We start from the raw sequence: 27,856 nt of genomic DNA, 5'->3' as shown, positions 1-27,856 counted from the left end.
AGTTGAATTCTAATACCGGCATGTACTTAAGCAATAATATTTAAGCTCATTATGCTTCAATATTCAAGCCTCAGTTGACTGCAGGCATACCTGGCCAGCGAAAGGGCCAACAAGATGAATTCACTTGCGAGGCAATCAAGTTCTCGACAACTCAAGTGTCAGTAATACAAAGAAGTTACGGTTGTTATGGCACTGCGAGAGTCGGTACAGGCATGGTTGAGGGCAAAAAATAATGCTAAGCAATAATAATGAAATAAATAGTTGTACACAAGAAAGAAAGGGGAAAACAATACGGATAGACAATGAAGCATATAAAAAACGGTTATAAAAAAAATGTTGGAGTAAAAAACTTTATATTTTTAAGGCTGTTTTTTTACTGCGGGCTGTAAAACACACGCCCAGATCCATTCAAATCGAATGAACTTCAGTATTCTGAGAAGGTTTTGAGATCATGAGAATTCTGTTCTAACTATGTAGAATTTAGTTTCGAAATATTTGGACACATATCGAAAGATTACAGAGAGCAACGGAGAAATGAGAGGGAAGAAGACAGTGGAAATATAAATATATTAAATAAGCAAAAGAGAAAATACATTTCGCGTCATTTTTAAATTGCAATCCTAAAAGCAAAATAGCTTAAGTGAGTAAGAGCGTGAGGATTTTGCTTTTGAAAAGATATAAAAAAGAAGTATATAGCAGAATACAATTATTGATACTGGCATTAGTCGTCTCAACAAATGTGTAATACCTCAAAGTCGATTTTTAAAGATCTTATGAGCCAGTATATAAGGGATTTTTAGGTACCAGACTGGAGGGCGTTCTAAGCTGAGAAAGTGCCTGGTTGTCTCCAGTTCACCCTTTAACTCTGTCAACTTTGACAAACTTCGCACGACAAGCCTTACCGCATGAATGCTTAAGGGGCAGTGTTCAGTAGGAACTCTTACGAATAGATATAGAGCTGCTTAGAGAGACTCCACTAGAAACTTATATTATTATGTTCTGTTAATATCGATAACTAATTCTGCTAACAATGGAACAGCGATAGCAACAATTGGCCGCATAATGTTCGAATATTTATCGATAACATGCCTTAAAGTCATATCGATGACGAATATACAAAGCTAATATAGCTCGGTTCGTAGTTCCAACGAATTGAAAAAAGTTTAAATTGCGAAAAAAATGTCTGAATAATCGATAGAAAATAGCATGCAAATTTTAAATCTGGCTTTGGTAGACACCATTTTTCTTATCAAAACTTAGTTGGCATTGATGGTGAATTAACAACTGAGCTCTGCACATTATTTTTGTCTACATATATTGGGGCAATGTGACCTTCAGGGTAGTGCATTATTTGCCCCATTCTGACTTACAAAACGCTTACTTACTAAGTATTTATGCACGTATATACTTTTCCCCTAAGTGCCGTTATTCGTCTGCGCTTCTACTCGCACACTCGCTAGTTAAGTGGCTAATGCACTTTCAATGTTATTGACTGTCATGTATTCAAGTTGCTGACGCTTAAGACGCAAAAAAGCGCGCAAAATGAATTACACAACAGCCCAGAGTAAAGAAAAAATAAAAACAGAAAATGCTTTGCAAAACAACAACAAAAAAATTCATTTAAAACTCGCCGCTTGAAGGGAGGGGCGCTGAAGAGCGTAATAGAATCTACAAATAACTAAGGCACAGTGAGCGACGGACTCACAGTAGGAGTGGTTGGTGGAATAACGGTAATCGGCTATATAACCGAGCATAGCACAAACGAACGTTTCGTAAAGTGAGCTGCACTCGACCCAAATATGCGAACAAAACACAGAAACCGTGCAAACACAACAAAGAAAGTGCAGCGAATGCAGCATTGACCGAGTGAGATGCGAGGCAAATAAAACTGCTCTTAAACAAACGGCCCCACAATACCACAACAATAACAATAACAACAACAATAGCAAGTAGAAAAAAGCGCAAATAAAAACAACAACACACAGGCAACGAAAGCCGAATTCACAGCTTTAAACGGTGGATAATCAATGGCCGACAAATGCAGTTGCAGCGCATAAACTCGCCAAAGAAAACCTGAAACAGCAACAGCAACAACAACAAATATGCTCTTACTCGATTCAAGTGAACTTATTTGAGTTCGCTTGTGCTATTGTTGTTATTATTGATCGATATATTGCCTGCTATTATTGTGCCTGAAGTGCTATTTTGAAATTTTGCCACGCCATGGCAGGCCAACTGGCAAGCAAGCAGGCGGGCAGTCGGACAGGCGGCTGGGCGGGTAGAGCAAGACAGCCACAGTTCAATTGCAAAGCGTTTTCGCTGCTTCAATGCTGCACCAGCAGTAATATTATTACGCTACTGCACTGTAACGGCCAAGGCTACAACAACTATGGCCAAAATTAAAAAAAAAAACAACAAAACAACAACAATAGTTCCACTTAAAGCGCTTCGAAATGCCTGTTCGCTGTTGCAACAATAAAGCATTGGAAAATGCCGATATGCTGAAATCTGATTGCGTGTGTGTGTGTGTGTGTGTTCGGCCCAGCGCATTTATGTATGTTGTTTTTGTGCTTGCGTGAAGGTAGCACGCTGGTGGTTAGGTTGGATGTTGCGCGAATTGGGTATGTCCAGCTGGAAGGGGCAATCAATTTTGCAGCAAAAAATTCACAATCGGGTTAAGGCGAATGATTTGGTTATACAGCTGGCCAGCGGGGCGTATGAGTAATATGAAAAATGCATTGCCACAGCATTGAATTATTTATTTCACGCTGTTTGCTCATATGTTAAAGCACTTGTTGTACTGAAAGCGTTATACAAAATTTAATGTGATATTTTTTTCTTTCTTCGCGAGGTTTCGTAATTGGGTTAAAGCTTTATAACACTGCATGGGCAAGAATATTGAGATTTAATATGGAGAATTTCTGTTATTTTGTTGGCTGGCCATTTAGACCGCTAGGAATACAACAAACAATGTATATAACAAAATTGCTTTATAATTTTAACTGTTCTTTACGAAAGTGGGCGTGTGACGTTTACAAATCAGCGCTTCTCTTGAAGGTGGCGTTTATAGAATAGAACGGCTTAAAAAAAATAAATGCTGCAAAATTTGGAGTTAACTCGTGTTATTATGGCCAATTTGGCATTTCCTTAATTATTAGGAAACAGTCAAAATTGCAACAACACCAAAAGAAAATATTTGGTTTTTTTAGTGACGTGGCCTTTAGGCTTGAAATCGAGTTCACTAGAAGAAAAGCTTTATGCTTTTAAAATTGTTCGCAGTAAATTTCTTAGTTCACTTTCACTACTCTTTACTCTTATTTCTTATCCTTCAGTAAAGCATACAATTTCCAACTAAAACCCTCTATTTGTTTGTTTGCGATTGATTTGCCATGAAATCCCTTGTGCCACAAAAATTGTTGACAAAATACTTTATAAGTACAAAGTATTCGTCTGCAAATTCTGCAGCTGTCAGTGACAAGTGCAGGGCGATGAAAAACGTAATGATTTGTGGTTAAGCTTAAGCCAGCCAATAGCATTGTAAGCTAAATTTGTGGTTCGCTTTTTGGATTTTCAATTTCTGCTGTTTATTGATGAATGCTGTGCCTAAAAATAACCAAGCCTACTTTTGAATTAGGATTAGGCTGAATGCATACTGGAACGAAATTGCTTTGAAATGTTTTTAAAAAACTGGGTAGCTGTTGAACTGGACGAGTATTTCCTACCGTAATATGGCGATGAGAACACAAAATTTTGCCCACCTCTACTTCAAGAATGCATGACTCTATATAGTTTTTTTTCCAAATTTGTTGTAGCCTGCAGATATATATATATGAAATTATAAAAACAATGAATAGTCAAAATATCAAATGTCAATTGCCAAAAATATAAAAAACTGCTCGAAAATATGGCCTCTAGTCTTGAATGCGCCCTTAAATGGACTCAAAAAGTATGTAGTCAGACTTCTATTTATTGCCATATTAATGCCGAATAGAATAGTTAGTAGAGATTAATAGTTTCGGAAAATCTTAAACATTTACAAAAATCCGTCATTCGATGATGCTTTCGCTTCTTGATTTTTCAAATTATTATTAAAATCTGTGATTTTAAGATAACCAATTAAGTAAAAAAAGAAAAGTAAGTGCCTACATAATTGTACCTGTTTACAGGGTGCCTCAAAATTAACGTAAGATTAAAATTTCCCGCCATTAAAGCACTATTGTGATCATATTTGGTATTATTTTTGAAATATTGTTCAATAATGAAGACACATAACTCTATCGTGTAACGCTCCATATGTACTCACCTTAACTTGTCAGCTTTCAAATTGTTTTTTTTTAGTGTATTAAACACTTTACTAAATAAATGGCAGCAAACTTAAATCTTGCATTAACTTTGGGACACCTTGTATTTAATACCAATCTGCGTTAATTTTTGGGACACGCTTTCACATAAAATTAATTATTAAACACTGGGTACAATCTACTAGTTCAAATTATTGTTCGTACAAAATTTTAGAAAATCTCACTCCCCATCATCTTCTTGTTTGACCATGTTCACATAAGCCATTTGTTGGGTCATGCTTTATAATTCAGTTGTTTGGTCTTGCACTGAACGAAATTGAAAGTTTATGAAACACCTCTCTAATTTCCTATCTACCTTTGATCAGCAAATCCATACCATTTTATGTGCAGCACACAAATATTCAATATTCAAATCAGGTGCGTTTAGGCATTCACTACATATACATGGCCATGCACACAAATATTTAAACACACAAACAACAACCCGCACCGTTTACCATACGCCTATACGTGTTGTATGTGTGCCTTGGTTACACCCTTCGCGCCCCACCCCAGTGTGAAAAATATGTAATTATGAACACTTTTAAGTGTGATGCGCGTGTAAAATCATACAGGCACACACCAACACACGCACACAAGTGCATGCGTGAAAGTGAATTCGGTTTGCATAACTGTAGTGGCACGTGCTGCTCATAAAATCTAGGATATATCGGTTATTGTGTTGGCAGTGTGTGCACGAGATTTCGATCAACATAAAAATAGATATTTATGTGCAGTTATTTTGGGTTTTCAGCGCACATAAATAGAGTTTTTTGAGTATGTGTACTGTATAGGTAGTATTTATAATGTATGCGCTGTGTGTCCATTGAAGTGGTTTGGTGGATTTATGACTTGGACAAATATTGATTACTTGAAGCGAATTTAAAATATTTGAAATTTTGGAAAATAAAATTTTTTTGTATTTGTTAAAACTTAATGTGTTGTAGATACTGCTTACATAAACGGAACTTTTAGGGAGCGTACTTATTTTGAAAGTATATTTAATAAATAAATATATGCATTTATATTTTTTATATATTTATATAATTATTGTCGAAAAAGTCTTTTCGTATTTTGAAAATGGAAAATGGATGCAGTCGTTTACCTCCATTACTACCAATCACATTGTGTCATACCATATAGTGTTGGAAAGGTGAGATTTTAAGTTTTATTAAAACAAAAAATCATTAAATTAGGGAAGTTGAAAAAAGTTGAGTAAAAATAATGAAGAAATTCGACATATTTTGAAATTTTTGTATAAAAAAGGGAAGAATGCTACGCAAGCCACCAATGAAATTTGTAAAGTTTACGGAGACGTTGCTGTATCAGTTCGTGTAGCACAACAATGGTTCGTTCGTTTCCGTTCTGGAAATTTCGAAATTTCGTTTTACACTGATGAGGTGGACCAAAATTATTTATTATTATAAATATAAAAAAAAAATAAGTTGAAGTTTGATTAAAGATTTTTTCGACTACCCGATAAATTGCACGTTCCTTGACAGATTTTGCATTCTGCCAATTAACCGCTCTTGCCAATTTGCTTACTACTGGCTGTTCCGATGCAGGTCTTTGACTGTTTTCAGGTCTTTGATTATTTTGCAATCGAAGGAGATTTTAGTTTTTCTTCACTCATAAAAAAAGTATCTGGTTGCAACGCACATTCTACAAAAAGCAAAATGAATTGTTTAACGAAACAATTGAATAAATATCTTGTCACATTTATGAAAAATACTTTTGTTAATACCTAAAATGGCTGTCTGTTAATGTGAGTTAAATGCGCAAATTCCCTTTCAAAATCAGCATATGCGTGATCGCATCATTGTTTGATGGCAGCTGAAAGCGTCGCCTCTCCCTTTCCGCGCTATTCATAGCACTACATATGACTAAGTACATCCGTATACTTAAATTTATACACACACTAATACATACATATATTTATGCATATACTGTATACTATACATATGTATGTTATGTATGTGCGTTTATGCTGTTGTGTGCGACAATGTTGCGCAGTCACGCAATATTTCATTTCGTTTTGGTTTTGCTGGCGGACAATTTTCTCATTTACTTTACATAACAGTAAGCATGTATGGTCCTGTGTGCTCATGTCTGCTTATGTGTGTGTGGGTTATTTTGCCTTTTAAATTAAGCGCTTTCAATGCATTTAATGCGTATGTGATATGTCAAATGAGTCCCTTAAGGCTTGCGTGCATGTTATATTACATCTGTATGTGTGTGTGTGCGTGTAAGCGTACTCAAGGAAATTTAGTATGTCAATGTGTCTGTCACTAGGCGCAGATGCATATACAAACAATTACATGGAAGCGTGCCTTTAAAGTTTCTCAAATACAGTTGTTTCTTGACTTTCCGCATAGTCGTTCGTTTTTGTTGGAAATTAACCAGCTTGATTCTGTGGAGAGAGGTTAGTGTTAGTTCAAATCGAATAAACTAAAAAATTCAAAATTTTGTTATACAAATTTCTAAAAAAAAAAGACGTGAAAATCAATTTAAAAGTTTTTCAAACGTATTTTTCAAAATGAAAAACAAGATTCCCCTTCTAAGCCATCGGTCTCAGTTATCTAGAGCACAGTGAAGTTACGCTATGTAGGCTATTGAACACCCATACTATTTTATTATTTGCATGCAACAGTCTTAAGTTTTCTACCAAAGAAAGGAACAGGGAGTAGAATGATTTCATAAGCACAACAGAGCTGTCGATAACATATGGCACATTTTATGTAGACATTGAAATATTGTTCTACATTCACATATACAAACTTTTGCTTAGGTAGGGTTACGTGGAATCGCCGAACACAGAAAAATGAAGGAAAAGCGCATTGTAAAAGGAAAGAACTCTAAGGACTCAAATGATACATACATATGTCTTTAGGTACATATATGGAACAAGGAAGTAAGACTCGTTCTAACTTCATTATATTTACTCTGGTGATATTACTGCTAATAATAGTCTGATTTCAAAACAGCCTTAGAATCTGATATTGATATTATATTTTTGTTTAGAAAAATGTCTTGCAAAAAAAATTCTTAAATTTGAGAGAATAAGTAACATAGACTTATCTGCGAATATATAAAGCTCATAAATTTTATAGTAATGACTTACTGTTACTTTAGCTTTTCATATTTCTGATAGATTTTAATTCCACGTCATCCTAAAGGTAGGCAACAGAAATACATTGCCTACAAACAGGCGCTTGCTGCCTGCTATGTCATTGTTAAAGTAAAATAAATTAAATTAAAATAAAAAAAAAAAAAAAATAAAAAATAGATGAAAAAAGTAAAATAAAAGAAAAAAAATAAAACAAGATGGAATTAAGTTGAAGTAAATAAATTAAAATAAAAGGAAGAAAATTTAAGATTTTCTGCAAACTTTGATAGAGCTAAGAACTTTCAGCTTTTCGTTTTAAGGTCAAATGTGAGTACCGAACTCTTTTAACGCTCTTAAGCGTTATATTTTTATTAAAAGTAAAATAAAGAGCTATTATCAAATGCATTGATCCATGCGCACGCTACTTGGAGCCATAATAACACGGCTATATTCCAAGTAAAAAGTCTGTCATCTGCCAACACAAGCAAAAGTATGTATGTATGTACATATATACGTACATATGTATATGTTTTTTCGTGGCCACAAACCTTCACGCTGCCGTAAGTAGTTACGCGTAAACGCGTGGTTGCACGCTTTTACATATATGTAAGTATGTGAATATATATGCCCACAAATGAAAATTGTTTATGGTGTATGGGTGTGTGTGCGTGCGCGTTCGTACATATTTGTCTATTTGCCAAGCAATCCTTTGAGTGTTTGTATGCTCCTGCATGCTTGCGTGCATACGCGCTGAAGGCCAAACGTACAAACACACACACACCAACACGTATAGATATATAAATAACTAAAGCTATATACACACACTTACGCGCCTATAAACACGATATTTACAGTGCCAACACTCAGCAAAGCGAAGACAACCGAAAAAGCACTTGTTAAAGGACATCCTGTAGACGAAAATTAAAAGCATTTTTTTTTGCTTTTCTGTTTGCTCAACATAATAAGCAAGTGGTGGCATTTACGCGCTGCTTGGCTGGCTGTCACACAAACCACAAGCAACTAACTGTAATGCACACAAAGAAGAATTATATATGTATGCAGATAAAGCTATATAATATTTGTATGAAATCTAAGGGCGCAGCGATTGTGTTTGTGTGTGTGGTTTGTGTTTGGCTTTGTTTGCCGAGTTCACTAGACCGTACTGGCAGCCAGCTAGGCAGACAGCCAGGTGGCCCAACCTATACACCAGCTCATTCACTGGCGCCCGCTACCCTTTGTCTGTCATAAATGCCGCTGTGTCTTTTCCGCTGTCCGCCACCTTGACTGTCGGCTCTCGCCGTGTGCACACATCAAGGCTGCGTGTCATGTTTGCTGCTGCCGTTGCAATATTATTCTTACTTTTTATGACTTTTTCCGCCCGTACTCGTACTCATCGAAACTGCTGTCGGCGCACAATTTGCCTATGATTTTTGCACGCCTACGCGCCTAAAAGCATATAACCTGTGAGTGCCTTTCCACTTTCAATTAAAGTTGCTTCGAGCTGTTGGCTGCTCCTCCGCTGGCCGTTGTCGTTGTCGTTTGCGCTGCTAAGCTGTGGCTGCCTTTCAATGACTGCGAATTTGCCCCAAGCGAAGTTGTTTACTTTTCGTGCGTTAACGTACCGACAACAACAAGAATGCGTGAAGTAGTGTATTTAGTGCTTTTTGACATTTTTCCCGGCGTGCTTGTGGCTATGAGCGCTCTGTGTGAGCAAGAAAATGAAACAAAAAAACAAAGAAATGACAAATTCAAAACGCTGAAAAAGTGTATTAGGAAGCATAAGTATAAATGGATAAGGTGAATTCGAAGATAAACACTATTTAGTGTTCACACATGCTTCCCTCTACACACGCATGTAACAATTTATGTGTTTGTTTGTAACCACACAGAGTATTTATTAGAGATGAGCACACACCTACACTTTGTGGCGCAACAATTATCACACATATGTAAACACTTTGTTTCGCCCACGTGGGTGTGTTTGTTTGCATTGCCACCTGAAAAGAGTCACTTGTTTTTTATTAATGATTCCTGCGTAAGCGCATTTCCTTGATTGCTTAACACCATGACAGCGATAACGGTTACACCTTCAAGCGATCGCTTCAGAAACCAGTGATTTTGCTGTCTCAAACACATGTTCTTGTCAGCAATTTCAAACAGTTTGGTATGTGATTTTTCATTTAATTGATTAAAGCCCAGTTAAAATGGGTGAAAGTATTATGATTGCCTTTCCAATATTTTAAAATGGTTCGGTCCACACTTTACTAACGATATTTATTGAATATGAATATAAGTTAGTGGTTTGGAATTTGTCACAATTTGTTTTCCTTTCAACTTTGACGAGGCAGATTAACCTCACTTCGGTTCCATAACTCCAATGCGTAAAATATTTTTAGTAGATAAAAATCCAAGTGGTAATGGAAAATGGTATGTGAACTCTAGAACCTTTCGTTTGAGGTTGGGGCGCAAGCTAACTGATTGTGATGAGAAGTTTAACCATCGCCACATTTAAGGGGGTATTCTGGTCTAGAAGCATGAATTTCAGGTAATTTTTAAAGTGTCGTAAAAAACGGCAATTAATATTTTTTTACTATCCATTTTTTATTAGTTATTTGTTAATTTTAGAAGAGTACAGAAAATTAAAAACTAAAAAAAGTAAAAAATTTCAAAAACTATGAGCTGACGAAGTTAGGAGTTTCTAAAAATTTCCACGTGACCATACCAATGATTTCAACCCTCCTAGTTATCAGAAACCAAAAAAAAAAAGATAATTAGTCTAGAATTATGTCGTAATGGCCGGAACTACGGAAAAGTGGGAAATTTTTTTTTCACAAAATGGCGACTGCCTGAAAAATAAGTTTTTTGGGATCACTTTTTCTGACTATTTCGAATTTTTTAAAAATAATAAAAATAAAAATTTGGTGATAGGGCTAGTTCCAACCATAGACAAGCCTATAAAGAAGACTCTATAAAAATTTCAAGTAAATCGGTCCAGTAGAACCTGAGAAATCGTGGGTATCGTTCCGAAAAAGCCAGTTTTGTTCGATTAGTTCCGGCCGAACCAGTTTGGATGTCGGGTCAGAAAAATGCTTATATCTCCGAAAATAATTTGAATTTTGAAAAATTCTCTTGCACACATATTCTTGAATAGTTGAACTTTGAAAATAAAAAAATCGTTTTTTTTTTTTAATTTCCAGACCAGAATACCTCCTTAATGAAGTCTTCTACTATGTTCACTTTATTAAATTCTTTTGGTGGCGCTGATATCGAACTTTGTGTTGACGAGGAAAAACTAAGGATTTTTTCATAGGCATGCCAAAAAAGTAGACCGATTGGGATTGCAAACGACGCCATTTTTCCCGCTCTTTTGACATTTCCCTTCAGTAAGGTTTGCCATTTCATCATGGAAAAATATATGATCCAACAACCAGTCGAAATTAAAAAAAATAAAATTTATTATCGAAATTCGCAGTCAGTTGCCTCAACTTTAAAAGCATTACGTCATTAATGTATGGTCATCATAATCGTTCTGTCAAATCAACAATTGATCGTCTGGTGGAAAAATTTGAATGCACAGGCACATTACAAAATGTTCCCATGCCAGTGAGACAAAAAGGTGCCCGCAGTATCGAAAATATTGCTGCCACTAGCGCATCAATTGAGGAAGATCCCGTTGGGCATCTCTATGACTTCGTTGTGGCGAATTTTGCAAAAAGGTCTTGGCCTACATCCTTACAAGATCAAATTGACGGAAGAACTCAAGAATCTTGACCACCAGAATCGTCGTATGTTCATGGATTCGGTTGAGCAGCAACTTGAAAATGATTCGGATTTTCATCGAAAAATCATTTTCAGCGATGAGGTTCATTTCTGGCTGAATGGCTTAGTCAATCCGCAATCAACTCGTACTCCATGCAGTGTATGAGCCGCCAGCGTCTGAATGGGAAATCGCTACCGCTCAATGATAACCGAATATTTTTGGCCCGAGTTGGATGATATGTACATAAAGATGATAGATATTCCATGACTTGACGGGCATTGTAAAAAAACTCACTATGCTTACTCAGTTATCGACACCCGATGATTTCCGCTATGTACAATTTAGAGACTATTGAGAGAGAATTGGGTTTTAGTGCTCCCATTAACCTTACACTGTTATTTGAGAACCTTTTCGCTAGCGATTTCCACTATATAGATTGTTTCATGCTCTCTCCGTTTTGCCATTATCAGCCAACTTGAGTTTTGTAGCCGAAATCTGAGCACGGGTTCAAATTACTTGGTTATGGTAATCGATACGATTTTTTTGCTATACAATAATGTGAAAAATTTCTTATATTCGGCAACGCTATTCATGAAGCTTTCGACTGTGCTATTAGTAGTTTGAAGGTACTAATTTAGGAGTTACTCAGTGCTGATTAGAGCAGGTATTGTGGAAATTTAGTTTTTCTATATGAGTCTTTTATTTGCTTTGTTAGTCTGTGCATATTTGAGTAAGTATTTCACCATTAATTGGTTAAATGAAAATTTAAAAAAGTTCGTAACAGTTCGTGGAGCAATTTGTCTGAGAATAATTGACACAAATGACTTGAGTAGCCAGACATACTAACGAATCGAACACACAACTGGCATAAAGCAGATGAATAGCATGTGTTTGGGACACTTTAGGTATAGCCACAACTTTCTTGACTTTGTCAGTGCTTTCCCATTCAAGTCTCTTGATAAGACGATAAAAGAGCGGCGAATAGAAGACACTTATATTGTAGTATAGAGTATATTGTTCGACAATTTATCAGAGTACAAAAAATTACTAATTAAGTAATTCATACGCCTTCTTCATTACTAATATTTTTTTTCTATTCTGGCGCAAATTTATACAATTGCTTTCTTACATATATCAATTACTCGCAAGTGTATACAGAAGCCCAACGCCAAGCTCACATTCGGAATTCTCGCCAAAGTATTTGCATAATTTTAAGTGCAATTCGTTAAATGTCTCAGTTACGTTTTATGTAAATTTGAAAACGTGTTTACTTATGTAAAAGTATGTGTGTCTGTGCGTTTGCGCACAACCTTGCGCGCTGGCCATGCAATGAGTACTTTGCATTTTTTATGATTGTGTTGAGTGTTGACATTTTTCCAACTTACACATAGTTTACGATCTGCGACAGCGCCCAACTGCATTCAAATATGCTTGAGCAGAGAAAAGCCGAAATATTTGACGAAAGCCGAAGTGAAGCGTGAAGGACATGGAATGAAAAGTGAATGCCGCATAACTTTTGCATACGAAAATAAAGTCATTTTCAACTTTGCAAAGGACAAATTTAACGAGGAAAAAGAAACTCTGAGAGGGAAGGCGAGGTGGTAAGGGAAGAGGGACATATGGAGTGAGAAAGTATGCCAAAGAAGCGAAAACTTCGATTTGCTTTTATTATTGAAAAACTTTTTTCACATTTTAGAAACCTTTATATACGCACACACGCGCACACTCAGAAAAATACATGGTATTTCTATATAAAGTGTTATATGGCCCATAAAGTAAAGAAAGCAAATAAAATTGTTTGATAATTTGGTCTAAAAAAGTTCTAAAGTGAAAATTCCGCAGCAGCTAAGGCCTTGGGTAAACAAATGGCGGAAAAGAAAAACAAAAGAAAAGCAAATGAATAAACAAAAATCTAAATGTGGATTCACATACAAAGATTTTCGTTGCCGAAACTCGTAGCTTGTATGCGAGCGGGCGCCGAGGAAAGACGAAGGCCAGCGAGTCGCACGTTCTCGGGTAACACACTTTGTGTTCTGGTTGGTAACAGTGCGCTGCTTTGCAATTTGGCCTACGTTTTCATTTTGAAATTCCTCCATGGTTGCAATTGCGTTTGGGTTCAAAAGAATATTTATGCTACGAACATACATACGAAAGTTTGAATTTGATTATCTATTTGTTGCATATAATATTGTATATAAATATATCCTATATATAATGGCAACAAAAATCCTCGTGTGTGAACCTTGTCTAAGGGTTTGTGTTTGAAAGGCTCAATCTTATGAGAGAAAGCCAAAAAGTTTGGTTTGTATTATGAAAAGACACCGCAAAAGTAGCAACAAAAATAAAAAAAATAACACTTCACAATCAGCTTCACCACAAGTTGTTGTCTACGCTTTCCAGAGCTGTTACAAAAACTCAAAATCGATTTCGCTTTGCTTTCTTTGAATATCGGCAAAATTGTGGCAGTTCCTGCAAATATTTTCTGGTGCGTGCAAAGACATTCAGTTGCAAAAGCAGCGATTGGAGCACGTCGCTGCGACTTAAGGTGACTTAGCCGCCATAGTTGATAGCTGAGGTAAAATTACGTGACTTTTGCTTTGTTCGCTGTTAAGCAGTTTCAGAGTATGCAGGCGAATACACACACATAGACATTCATAGAAGCGAAGAAAAAATATAGAAAGCTGCTAGAACACTGATATATATATAAGATAATCTCAGTATATTTTACATCTATACGTGTGTGATTTATAAGGAAAATTAGCTGGAATAAACTAGGAGGTACCGCAACAAACAAATATTATATGTATATTTATATAACAGTTAGTTCACAGTAAAATCCATACAGAAAATCGCAGGCGAGCTTCGCACACATTTAAGAAAGCTTATCGTTTACGATATAAGCTCTGGTTTCAAAAATTTGAGATATTTTTTCTCTTTGGTAGTACTTTATACTGATTTATTCGTGCATGTGTGTGCATGAGATTTTTTCATTCATACGAAAGCTGCGCAAACTGTAATTTGCGTGATAAAAGCACGCTTGTTGTTGCATTTGAGAATGAAGATTCCAATTGTAACCGTCTACTCTATATTATTTTGAAAGGATATAGTTAATAAAAATTGCTTTACAAACCTCTAACAGCATTTTTATGAGAAGCACTCAAAACCGAACATTCTCTCTCGAATGTTTCATCTTCTTTCGATTGTCTGTTGTGTGAAAACAAAAGTGCAACCTTTGAATTCTTTTAAACACTCATTCTTCTAGTATACAAAGCATTGCCACAACGTTTCACTGGGCTACATAGCTCGGGTAACCCACTATGGAATCATACATCAGGCTTACCTGTGCAGTATCATACATCTCACCCAATACGTTGCACCCTTTTGCGCCACATGTAAATGATCTATCCGACAAACAAACATGTGTAAGCGTCTACAAGCACATGTATCCATGCAGACTTAGTAGGGATTTGCATATTTACGAAGCACACGCAGTTCTGCAGCAAGTGTGGCTTCACGCTTTCCTGCGCAACAAAAGTTAAAGTTACAAAATCGTCTAAAGCATAGTTGGAATAGTCAAAGATAAGCGCAACGCCTTAAAGCCGAAAACTTGTTCAGTCGTGAGAAGAAATTTGCACTATGTAGCGAGTTGTTTCATAAATAAAATATGTTTTAAGAAAATTACACAAGATTTAAGCAATAAATATTTGTGGAGTTAACTGCGCAGCGACGATCTGGTGGAGTTTCCTATCAGATTGTAGCGTGTGCCTTAACTTTGTCCAAAATTAATTGCAAGAGTGATAATTTATAGCTTTACTTCTTTAACTGGCAGTTCAAAACTTTTTGAAAATGCTATTGATTTTTTCCAGTAACAACTGCTTCGCTTTGAGTCTTACTCTTTACGTGTTTGTTTTTTCATAAATTCACAAATTTAATACTTGAATAGTTGGCATCAGCATGTGCCATATATATTTATATATTTATTTACATAAAAATACCGCTGCATTGCTGTCTCAATCACAGTCTCTTTGCTAAAATCTCATGTTGTTGCAATTTATTTAATAGCTAATGGTTGTTTCCGCTTATCCATCTTGCAGAGTTGATAAGCACACTCAGCAAATACTAGAAAAATTGTTTTGTGTGGATTATTTTAACGAAATTCGACATTCTGCATTTTTTCGATTTTTCTAAAAATACATTTTACGTGTATGTAGCAGCAAAATACCAGTAAAAATGTCAAAAGTAGGTTAATGCCACAAAAATTATTTGCCATAGAAACTAAAGCCCAGAAAGCAAATAGTTCAATAAAAAACATATTGTCAAAATTTTTGTTTTTCTTTTAAATACCCAAAAAATCTCTTTGTTTCTCGCTCAAATGTTACTCATACGCCGTGCATATTTTATATGCTGTAACTGTTTTATATAGCGTTTTCATATTAAAGCATGCTTGGGTGTGCATATTTTGCAACAACGACAAGAGTACTTGCGCATGTATATACTTCTTACATGCAGCAACCAACGCTGACTTCAGTTCACTAAGTGACAACACAGCTAGGAATTGCAACGAAATCTGGTTCATTGAAAGCAACGCTCTCAGATTTTTATATAGACAACATACAGTATATTCTTGTTCGTTTGGACTTTGAGATTTATTGTTTAGTCGTAGGTGCCCTGTGCGATCTTGGGCTGAATCAAATCTCGAACACCTCATTTTCAGTTTTCGGTGCGACAGAGTGATTGAAACCGAATGGGATGGCACAGTCTCGACAAAATGTGAGTAGGGGAACCCCAAAAGTTCCAGGTATCTCCTTTTATACAAATAGATTCTGGTCATTAACGACCTGCTTAAAAACTTGAGGATCGTCGTTACCGGGGATTGCCTATGCAGATGATGTAGCGCTTATTGTCAAAGGAAAGTTTCTGAGTATCGTTTGCGAATTGACGAAGGGATATCTCAGCGTCGTAACAAATTAGGCAGTCGAAACGGTCTCGCCATCGACCCAAATAAAATCGGCATAGTTTTATTCGCTAGAAGATACAAGATCCCGGTGGCACCGCTGCCGCAAATGGGAGACATCCGTTTGCAATCAGCAGATACGGTGAAATATTTAGGGCTCATTTTGGAAAGAAAGCTTTCATGGAAACTAAATAACAAAGAGAGAGCACCGATTTCCTTGTACTGCCATTGGTAAAAGGTGGGATCTCCCACTAAAAGTGGTCTTCTGGCTCCATGACATTATAGTCCAGCCCATTATATTCTAAGAAGTTTTTATGCGGTGGAGGGCTTTAGAAAATACCACACTTGCATAGAAACTCGAGAGCGCACAACGGGCGGCTCTTAATAGCATGTGTGGTGAACTAAGATGCATTCCAACCATGGCACTTAACGCCATCTTGCACATATTGCCCGTATATATCGTGGCAAGGTGTATAGCTGCGAAAGTTGCCAACAGACTCAGAGAGTCTGGGTTCCTAAAAGAATACATGTCCTCACTCACTTTGACTTCCTTCTGGATCACTTGGATCATGGAATCGCCAAACCGAAATCATGCTGCTCCTTCTCTACCCGAACCGCTATTGGTGGAATGGGAGCGGGTCAGTGCTCCCGTATGCTCTTGTGTTCCACTGCTAGATAGCTCTTTGTCCTCAGTAAGGCTAGTCTCTCCCTAGTTTTGGGGCTTTTAACGGGCCATTGCCTTACTGGCGTCCACTCAAAAAGGCTGGAATTCTCACCAGACGTCATCTGCAGAAGCTGTATGGCAAAGATGAGGTGGAAACGACTCAAAACTTCCCTCTTGACTGTCCCGTGTTTGGCGGGTCAAGGCTATAACACTTGGGAGCGCATACCTTCAGACATCCCATCTGATTTATATGTGTTTACGCATATTTGTAGAATGTATTGGTAAAAAGTTTTGCTTTAAATCAAAATCCAAAAACTCGTTTTTACACACACATTTGATCAAAAGTTTCACTAGAAATATGCTAATAATATACTTTTATATTTTTACAGGTCGCTTTTAGCTTTCAAGCACTTTGCACGTATAAAATATTGGTAAGCATTGTATTCCACTTTTTTAGACAGTAAAATTCGAAACCAAATAGCTGTAAGTATGCAATATTTCTCAAAATAATGATACGTCAGTGTTAAATTCTATTAAAAAGCTCAGAAGCTATAACACTCTTTACAAATGCAAAAGATACTAGAACTTGATTTTGATTGGTCATTTTGTATACCAGGTATGGACTATTGTTTGAAGATTGTTCCATTGCCTTAGGCTACATATATGTACACATAGGAAGGAATCGCGTCAAATGAATAGGTTTTCGTTCAGTTTGTATGACAGTTGTATGCTATAGTGATCCGTTATTGGCGGTTCCGACAAATTAGCACCTTCTTGCACCGAAAAGAAGGCGTTCAAAATTTCAGATCTATATCTCAAAATTGACGGACTAGTTCGCATATATACCGACAGACGGTCAGGCGGATAAAAAGCTTAAAACGACTCGGCTCGTCACGTTGATAATTTTTTATGTATAATCCGACGTTTGCTTTTGGGTATCAGAAACTGTGTGACAAATACCCTTTTTGGGGTATAAAAATATCAAATGCTCATGCAAATATCACGACAGACTTTCGAGTTATGTCTAGGAGGGCTGGTATTTCGAAAGTATTCAAAAGTTTTCTTTTGCTGGTTTGGTGATAACTTTCATTTTACTCACATCACCACTATTTGATGCGTTACAGATGTAGAGACAGATACACCGCGCGCGCGTCACATAATTGTGAATAGTCGAAAGTAAACTACCGCAACTAAGTTGTGCAGTTAAAGAACCCTTTAGTAGAGCTAAAATTACAGTTAACTCAATAGGTAGGAACACCATAAATCACACCCAACGTATTAGGTTTTTCGCTTTCTTACCTATCAAATATGACTCTTTGGTGATTTACCCTTAAAGACACTTAAAACTACAGCGCATTATTGCCAACGCGGTTATAAAGTAGCGAATAGCCGGAGGCACACCTGAACTTTACGTGCATTTTATTGTTACATAATTCACAATCATCCCGGCAAACATAAACAATGACGGCGAATAAAAGATAGCGAACGAGCAGAGTGAAGCAACATTGCTGGCAGCTGAAATCACAACTTGAATTTACAGAAAGACAGACAGCTTCATGCCATGTCTTGGTGAATTCGAGTGCGGCCAAAAATCGTGAGAAAGCATAAAGCAACAATCGTGAAGCATGAAAATTGTGTGATAAGTAAAAATTGTTGCTTTTCTTGTTGCTGTGAGCTTAACATTTTCATTTTGAACGCGCGATTTTCTTACTGATTTACGTCGATCATTCAACAGTGATTTGCAATATTGCTGAAGCATACTTTTAAGCGCGTCTGGTTGTTTGTATCGCTTCGATGTGAAACATTGTATATACCTATGTATTAAGCAGATATGTACTGTGTAAGAAAAAATGTTTCTTTGTTCGGTTGTTGGGAGTTTTTCTGCAATTTCTGTATCTTTCTCTGTTATTTCTGTCAGGTATTTCAAGTGCAGTTCGCTGCGTGCTTAACTGTCGTTCGGTGAGGGTTTGAAACGCAGCACAGTATTGTTAGTAACATTTAACATTACCGTTTTCAAAATAATATTCCAATTTTTATTGTTGTTGTGACTAACAATACAGAACGTGTAGTACGTATATCTTTACTCGCGAGTAAGGTAAACTGTGATGTGTTCTTCTTTCATATGGACAGTTTGCATGAGTCCGCTGATATTGACACCGCCGTTACAGCATTTATCTACTGTTAATACATCTTTAACTCCCGTAAGTTTCAAATAAGCGCTGCGAAGCACAGCTGAAGCATTACGCAGCTATTTCAAGTGATAATTATGTTGAAAAGTACTTAAATCTCCGCGCTACAATCAGTAGATGGCTACGCTAGATATGATGACGCGGCTGTTTGTTGATGCTTCGATTTCTCAACAATATTCTTGTTGTTGTTGCAGAAGTCCAACCAGGTTTACTCTGCGGTGGAAACTTTCTTATATTTTGTTTTGTTCCCTGTACTCTCTTCTTCGGTTGCCACAACTTTTGCTGTGGTTGACACATTGCAACTGCAGCTAACATGCGGACGCAAGGCGGGAGGCTATCAGCGTTGTGGAAAGTAATGTCGCAGCTTCCGAGTGTCACCAGCGATGACTGTTTGGATACTGTTTTGCTATGACTTTGATAACTTTTTAATTAATTTAAGCGACTTTGCTGTGAAATAAAAGTGATCTGAGTGAGATTGTAAGCTGAGCCAGGTGGATAAAGTAGCGGCACCAAGTGAAGGAAAACGAGCGAAAAGTGGGAAAAGAACTCAACTTTATTGAGCAAATATTCAGTTTTGTATAGAAAATGTTGTGAAATGAAGCGGATGCGCAAAAAATTCTTATACGAGCAGAGAAGAGTTAATAGTATTTCAAAAATTTAAAAAAAGAGCTTCTAAAACAACACAATTCACAGCGTTATCGCTGGCAATTGCAAAGCCCCGCTCACATCGGAATGGGGTCGAGTTGGATCAGTTTAGCTAGGGGAAAAAGTGTTAGGGGGTTTTCTGTAAGCAGCTCTCTCCTTGAATCTTAGCTTTAGGCTATAGGCAGAGCGGCAATATTTGCGCTGATCTCCCTACCGTAGCTGTGCGCTCAAAGCTAGTCAGTGAGTGTTTGTCCTCACTATCAAGCTAGTTCATCATCAGAATCATTTGTATGCCAGGTCACAATGGTATCCTGACTTGCGCTTAGCAGGCACTGGCTTTAGACCTGGCTTATGCCAATAATTTCACGATAGTCAGTTCTATCTGACTCGAATGACCATTTTGAACCACGATGCTCTAAATTACTTAATTTTTTTTACTTGGACAAATATTCAATTTCGGCTGACGTTTATATATTTGTATGTATGCATGTGTTTTTTGTCAATTTAGAACTTTTATTAGAAAACTATAACTTTCTTATGGCTGTATGTCTCTTTCTTTGCAAGTCATACATAAATCCCACACAATTACCGCAAAAGCGGAAGAAAATTTCGAAAATCATGCCACTACGATAAACATGTGAAATTGCAATCAGAATAAAAGCATCACAGAAACAAAACACAAATGCGGATGAAAACCAAAAATGGAATGAAATGTTAGAAATCAGCACAGGCGCCGCTCAAAGAGTGGCTGAGTCATCTCAATTCCAGTAAGAGTGTAATTGCCAGATTTATGAAAGCCCAGCATATGAAATAGTCACGTACTTTCGCTCTCTGAAATGAATAAGCATTAATATTTATATCTTAAGATCTTAATCGGCTGTGTGTCTGAGTTCAATTTATTTCGCATTTAATAACATGGATTTTTTGTGTAATTTTGTGTGTGTACTGTACAGTATGGTAAATCAAAAAAGTAATCTATTGAATTTATGGGTTAAAATGAATCTGTATATAGAGAAAACAAGAAAAAGCTATAAAGCTCTTTCTAAACACAAAATAACTTCTTTCAGGAACATAATTTCGATCGATCTGTATATGTAGTTCGACCTCTTTCTAATTCTGGTCTAGGATTTTGAAAAAACGATTGTTTTTTTGCACAAAATAACTTCAAAATATTCAGGAATATAATTCGAATTGTCTCTCTGTCTGGATGGCAGCTATATCCGATAATGGTTCGACCTGCACAATTTTTCACGATAATACTTTATTGCCTTAAACAACAATCCATGCCAAATTTAGTAAACATATCTCACCAAATAAAAAAGTTTTTCTGCTAGCACTTGTTTCGGATTTTTGCTCTAAAAGTAAGAATTCAAAGTAAGCAAGCTCTTTATTCTTAATTTACACAATGGCTAACTTATTTTTATTTTTCTATGTATGGAACATGTCATTTTTTTAATATTTTCCATTAAGCAACTAAATCTAGTACTTCGTGCTTTAGCTGCGTATAACTTTTAAGGAGTTACATGAGTTTTCTCGGGTAAAAAACAGCTCTTTTTCAACAATTTTTTTGTTATAGACACTATTAGCAAAGAAATTCTGAAATTTTTCGAAAAAAGTATTTTTGGCAGACATTTTTTAAGAAAAATTAATCTTGTAATCGAAAAAAAATCCTTCGTCGAAGTCTTCAAAATTTGTATCTCAAGGACCTGTATAAAATTTCCTGAAGATCGATTGAGAAGTTCTCGAGAAATCTTGCCAACCGACTTCAAAATCAAAATGAAATGAAAATTGAAACTCGCAAATCCATGTAACGGCTTAAAGAAATGTTTGTTTAAAACAAAAAAAACAGCATTTTTTGTAGAGCACAAATTTTAAGGTTAGATCGCCAGCTTTTAAGCTTTATTTCAAAAGATCAAGTAATTAGTTCAATACATACCGTTAATTGAACACAGTTATACACATCGTATTGTAACAAGTAATATATGGTCCTGGTCTACGGAAAGGGGGCTTAGGTGTCAAAATTATTGAAATTGTGAACGGAGAAATAACGAGATAACGGTGTTTCCCAGAAAACTAGTTTTCGCACGTTAGCTCCCTTTTCGTAGACCAGGTCACATATATGTATACGTGTATTTCAGAGGTTTATGATGATTAATTGAGTGGCATTGCTAATTTTTTAAACCTAGGCTTGAACTGACATTGAAAATAATATAGCGTTTGTGCAATTAGCACAATTTTTTATATAGTATGTGTGTTTTATAGTCTGTGAAGAAGAGATGGATACTATCACCAATTCGCTTATAGATTTTTGTTCTTTGGCCGATATATTGTCTCATAAAAAATTGAAGAAAATTTAATTGAATTAACTTTATTTCAGAGAAACAGTTGTTTAAGTTTAATTGTACAGTTTTTGATTTACACCAATTTGGTAAACAAAGTTATGTTAATTAAATTTTTATTAAGGCTGTAACATGTAGTTATAGTAAAATAAATTTAAATCAGTCTCATTAACTTTAATAGGTACATTTTATTTGACAAGCGTCTACAAAAAGCAACAGCTCAGCTCATTTTCATACTCAACTTTTTCCTTACAACACGCCTCTGTTTGAGTTTCATACTACTTAATATACAAACAAAGCAGCTTATCCTTTACACCCTCCACACACACACACACACCATCGCTGCGACTATAGCCCAGGCTTTATGCTAAACTTTACCTACGAAATATAAAAACTGTAGAGATTGTCCTTTGCGCACGACGCTCGCTCAGCCGCGTCCTTCAGCCTTTCTAAACTTGCACTCTGCACTAATTTCCGCGCATAAACGTCGCACAAAAAGTTGCACTACAATTTTTTTTTATCCGTTTTGTGCTGTAATCAGCGAAGGAGCGATGTGGATTGTGGTAGCCAGGTAAATAAAGTTGCGACAGACATCGGAGAGAGGGAGACTTTTTGCGTAATTTTAATCCTTTTATTTCTTTTTACCTGAAAGTCTACACAAATGTGGTGCAAGCTCGCGAAAGGGTCTGGAAGTGGGGGCTGGTTGTGCGGCAGAAGAGGCTTTTCTATGTAAAATATGCTAATGACGTTGCCGCTGCTGAAGCGAGCAGACGCTATGTGCTATTAAGTCTGCCACGATGCGACGCTCAGTCATTTGTAGTACAGAGGAAGCATAAAAATATATACAAAAATTAAAAATAAAATTGTTTAAAAATTTAAAATTGCAAAAAAATTGGATTTACCGTTGCTGCTGCGCATAAACTTCATTTATATCATTATTATATTTTTTGTATGCTTTTTTGCAGCAAATTAAAAAACTTCAGCGCCAATTTGAACGAGTTGGAAATTGGCAGTAAGGTGTATGTAGCAAGCGCTCTCACCGGGCACCTGCTGCAGCGCCATTGCACGTAAATACCGAAACATACAGCCGTAATTGTGTAGAGTATGAATGAGGGAAATTCGCACGCTGCAGCTGTTTGTGGGTGTGTGTATGCAGGTGGCGGTTTGGTCTGACTGTGCTGCAGCGCTAAATGAATTCGTGCAAAAATGGCATAGGCAAAACAAGAACAAGAACAGCGGCGCATATTAGAATTAAAGCGGCAGCTAAAAGTGGCATCCGTCCCTCGAAGTGTTTGTATGTGTGTGAGTGTGGATGTATTACTTTACAGAAATTCAAAGCGAAGCAAAGCAATGCGCACAAAACGGGATTATGCGCGTCTACTTGCAGCTTAAGTGTAATGCGCTTTGTGCGCGATACGCTCGGCTGGCTGACGCCGTTGTAAGGCAAGTCGCTTGGCAAGTTTGTGATTTTGAAGCTGTGTTGCTTGGCGCTCGTTCAACCTTTTGAAGTTGACTTTTGCTGCAAAAAATGCGCAACGCGTCGTTAGGAGTTCAACTGAAATTGCCGTTATGTTTTTAAACATGCTGCACTACTTCACCGATTGTTACCCACACTCTTGTCTATTATGACGGCACTTAACTGTTGACGCGTCGACGTAATAACCGTTAGGGTTAGACTAGGAAGTGAATTAAACATTTTTAGAGCAATTTTTGTCCTTGAATAGCGGTAAATTGGTTGGAGCGCAGTTCTTGAGACGGAACTACTCAGCCTAGCGGTGATATGCTGTAACGGAAGTTTCTTAATTACTGTGGGCAACAAATAGTAAGACTTTTGTCTGTCGCGAGCAAGTGTTTTGATTGATACATATTACGTCCAGGACGACCATCAACATCAAGTGATGATCAACACGTCAATAAAATAAAGGAATTACAGTTTAAGAATCGACGATTGAAAGTCAGAGGATTTACTGACATCGTTGAAATATCGGATGGATCAATGAAAACCATTTGAGATTTGAGGATCATTTGGGCCTACGAAAAATGAAAGCACGCAGTTCCAAATACACTAAATTTTTCCGAAAAAGAGCGGCGTGTTACTCCTGTGAAACAATGCTTTCTGACAACTAGAATGTCATGAAACGTATTACTACTAGCGATAAGTCTTGGATTTATGCTCACGACCCGAAAACAGACGTCGAATATCGTGGAAAAGGTGAGCCGAAGCCGAAAAACCACGTCAAAGCAGGTCAAAAATCAAGCTAATGTTGACAGTTTTCTTCGATTACCAATGTGTGGTTCACCCCGAATTCCTTCCGACTGGCCGAGCTGTCAACAAGAAATACTTGAGTGCTATGCGTCGTTTGCGTAAAGCTATTCTTAACAAGAGGCCGAAATTATTGGCCGAGAACTATTGGTTTTTGTAGTACGATAGTGTACCGCCGCATACTACACTGATTCTTCGTGAGTTTTTCGCCAAAATTTCAACTAATATCGTGCTGATTTAGCTCCGTATGACTTCTGGCTATTCAGCAAACTCAAAACATCGCTGCGAGGAAACCGTTTTGAGTCAATTGAAAAAACTGGAGAAAAAAAATTATTATATACCATAGTGTTAATGAGAGTACACCAAGATAAACAAGTATCATCAAAAACTTCGTGTTGTAAAACAGTGTTTAACAGTGTAATTTGTAAGAGTAATGTCCTTATTATTACAACACGGGTATTATTGCCTTACAAAGTCTTTCGTGAAGTTCTTTTAATCATTTTCCTTAGTTTTTGTTTGTGTATCACATCACTATGGCATTAGAAACGATTTGTATATCAGTGACATTTCTATAAGCCCAACTGAAGCCCTTACAAGCAAAACACTTGTGCAAAATGTGTCACAGAATATTTTCCGCCGTCACCTGTGTAACTGTATGTTTATTTGTCAGTATTGGCAAATATTTGGCACATTGAAATCAAAATGAAATACCAACATCACAATATCGGCGACATTTAATGCGATAAGCGCGCTCACTAATCTCACCCTGAAACCCGATTTGTCTGCGCCTTACGCGCTTGATTGCCTGCCTAAAGCAAATAAACTCTGCAGTCACCTTTTGTACGCGCAAGCCAAATGCCACACCCACAAACACCGTTATTCGTACATTTTCATCAGTCAAATTTACATTCATCCTTTGAATACGAACGATTTGCTGTTGCGCGAATTTATTACAAAGCAATATAGAGTAGGTGAGGACCCACACGTACACATACATACATACATACATATAAAGTGGAAACCTTATCCGCTGCTTAAACAGCCGATTAAATTTCAAAGTGTCACCGAACACACGTAACCTTTGTGTGACTCTGTGCTACCAGAGCATAAAAATCGATATCCAAATGTATGTGTGTCTTTACTCATATTTAGTAGCTTGTCGCTTGTCGCCTGTAGCCAGTCCCCGCTATCAACTTGAGCTTTGGCCTTCTATTCGCAATATTCATGCGGCATTTGGCTCTGTTCGGTAATTCGATCGTCCGCATTTGTTCATCCTTTCCTTCATGCCTGCCGAAATAATTTCAATTTATTGCCTCACCTGCCTGTCACCTCGACTTACCGTTTTATTTATGCATACAGATCGCCTCCCCTTCTTACACACAACACCCCCAAAAACTATCGTAAAAACACGTTTTGAACTCTGAATTTGGAGCATTGCTTGAATGCTTGTTTACCGGCTTTTGCTTGTGTCGGCGAAAATTTAATCGAATCACTGAAATTCAATTTAAAGCTCGTTTTATGGATTTTGATTAATTTATAGGCCAGAAAGTTAAGACAGTTTAAAGTGCTTTTTCGACGTTTGAGGATAATTTGAATATGGATTATGTTGGATACAAGAAACGGATAGAAGAGTTTATAAGCTTTCAATAATTCAAAACTAATCCACGTGAAGTTTTAACTTTTCAAATTTTAGATAAAATTCTTTAGAAAAAGAGTTTTAGTGCAAACAATATTATTCAAATATCGGATTAGTAGTTTATAACTTGGATATAGTGAAATACAATATAAAATAAAATAAGTAAAATGTTTTACAGAAATCCATTATTCAATATAAAACAAAAGTCGCTTGATATAATCGCAAATAATAGCCACGCCAGTAAAAATTGGGATAAATCATAAAGCATTAGCATTAAGGTAGTAGTCCGGTAACTTATGCCTATTTTCATGACTTCTTTGGAGGGTGGTTTTTTATAGGAAAATAAAATTAATTATCTTGAATATTTGGAATGTTTTTCTTTACATACTGAAAATATAAACAAAAATTTAATTGAAAAAAATTAAAACTTTATTACTTTTCGTATTATTGTCACTCGAAGTTGGGACCTCAAAAAAAAAAAAATGCACGTGGGTGGCCAGGGTGATTTTGGCTCTTGACGTTATCTGATATCAAATATTCTTGATTATTCTTAATAATGTAATTCTAGTCGGAACTACTGAAGTTAAATTCCAAGGGTAAATAACAAAATGGCGGACTTTGAAAAAAAGTCGTTTTATTTTTGCAAAAAAAGGGTTGTAAGTTAAAAAGTTAGGCGAGAACTATAAGTGTGTAGAACAGCCTGTTATTTGAAAGCAATCGGTTCAGTAGAAAACAAGTTAGGACCCGGGCCGACCAGAAAAACAATGTTTTGAGAAAAACGTTTTTAAAGTTCGGTCGACCTTAAAAGTTGGACTTCGAGGCGCTCTAGGAAACTCGTTATAACTCCCGAAATATTTCGAATTTCTATCTGAAATTTTCACAGTATATTCTCAAGACATTTTACTTTTAAATTAAGAAAAAAAAAAGTTCAATTTTTTAACACAAGTTACCAGACTACTACCTTAATCGGTTTTTCAATATTCATTCATCATAAAAAATATCATACATCATTGTCATCATTAATCATAAATAATAAAACATTAATCAGAAATCATAAATCATTAGTCATAAGTCATAAATCGTTAATCAGTTTCATTAATTAATAATCAATAAATGTAAATCAGTAATTATAAATTATAAACCATAAATTTTAAATCAGAAATAGAAAATAATTACAATTAATTAATCATAAATCATAACTCACAAATCGAAAATCATTAATCATAAATCGTAAATCTTAAAGCATAAATAATTATCATCATTAATCGTTGTTAATCATGAATCATAAATCATAAATTAATAAAATACAAATTATGAAATCTAAGTAAACAAATTATAATTTCGAATTCATACAGTGTACTAAAGTTATTGTAAAAATTAATATTTTTTCACATTGGGGCTGCAAACTAAATATTAAATTAATCAAGGACTATAAGTCACTGATTAATTAAAACATGAATCACAGATCATATAACATATGAAATCACAAATCACTTAATATGAGTCTGGCATACACAATATTTCACGGTAAACATAGAATATATAACTAATCACAAGTCATAAATCATAAAATAAATAAAAATATTAATCACTAAACCAAAATTAATATCTTTTAATCGTAAACTAACAATCATTGTTAATAACAGCACATACAAAATATGTGGTACATGCCATTAAGTTATTGCCTGCTTTCCAATATATTTATTTATATCTTAGGAACGACCATTTATATGCCTTTCACTTTATTTTCTTTGGGAAAATGTAAGTTTTCCTAAAACTAACACGAGCTAAATAGCTGCGGGCTGACACGTTTTCACGCACCAACATCAAATTGAGCCCGCCCCGCCATAGCCGGTAATTCATGGTATTATGCCCGTACTCCTACACAACAATGTGTGTGTGTGTGTGCCAGTGATTGCTTACTGATTGCCCTCCATTTGCCTGCCGTCTGTTGGCTTCG

At 36.2% G+C, this 27,856-nt stretch overlaps 1 protein-coding gene across 4 annotated transcripts in view; it reads left to right on the top strand.

The window, feature by feature from the left end:
• Positions 1–27,856, top strand: part of LOC126768049 (uncharacterized) — a 252,387-nt gene that overhangs the window by 67,443 nt on the left and 157,088 nt on the right. The window contains exon 3 of one of the 4 annotated variants that reach the window (XM_050485926.1): positions 17,214–17,255. The exons of the other annotated variants lie outside the window; for them this stretch is intronic. The gene's annotated coding sequence lies outside the window, so the exon portion shown is untranslated. The remainder of the gene's footprint in view (positions 1–17,213; positions 17,256–27,856) is intronic. 4 annotated transcript variants of the gene reach the window in all.

Source organism: Bactrocera neohumeralis, chromosome 2, assembly GCF_024586455.1.
Source record: "Bactrocera neohumeralis isolate Rockhampton chromosome 2, APGP_CSIRO_Bneo_wtdbg2-racon-allhic-juicebox.fasta_v2, whole genome shotgun sequence".
In the NCBI taxonomy this organism is placed as follows: Eukaryota; Metazoa; Arthropoda; class Insecta; order Diptera; family Tephritidae; genus Bactrocera; species Bactrocera neohumeralis.
The sequence above is the reverse complement of the archived record's forward strand: the minus strand, read 5'-3'. Positions and strand labels throughout refer to the sequence as shown.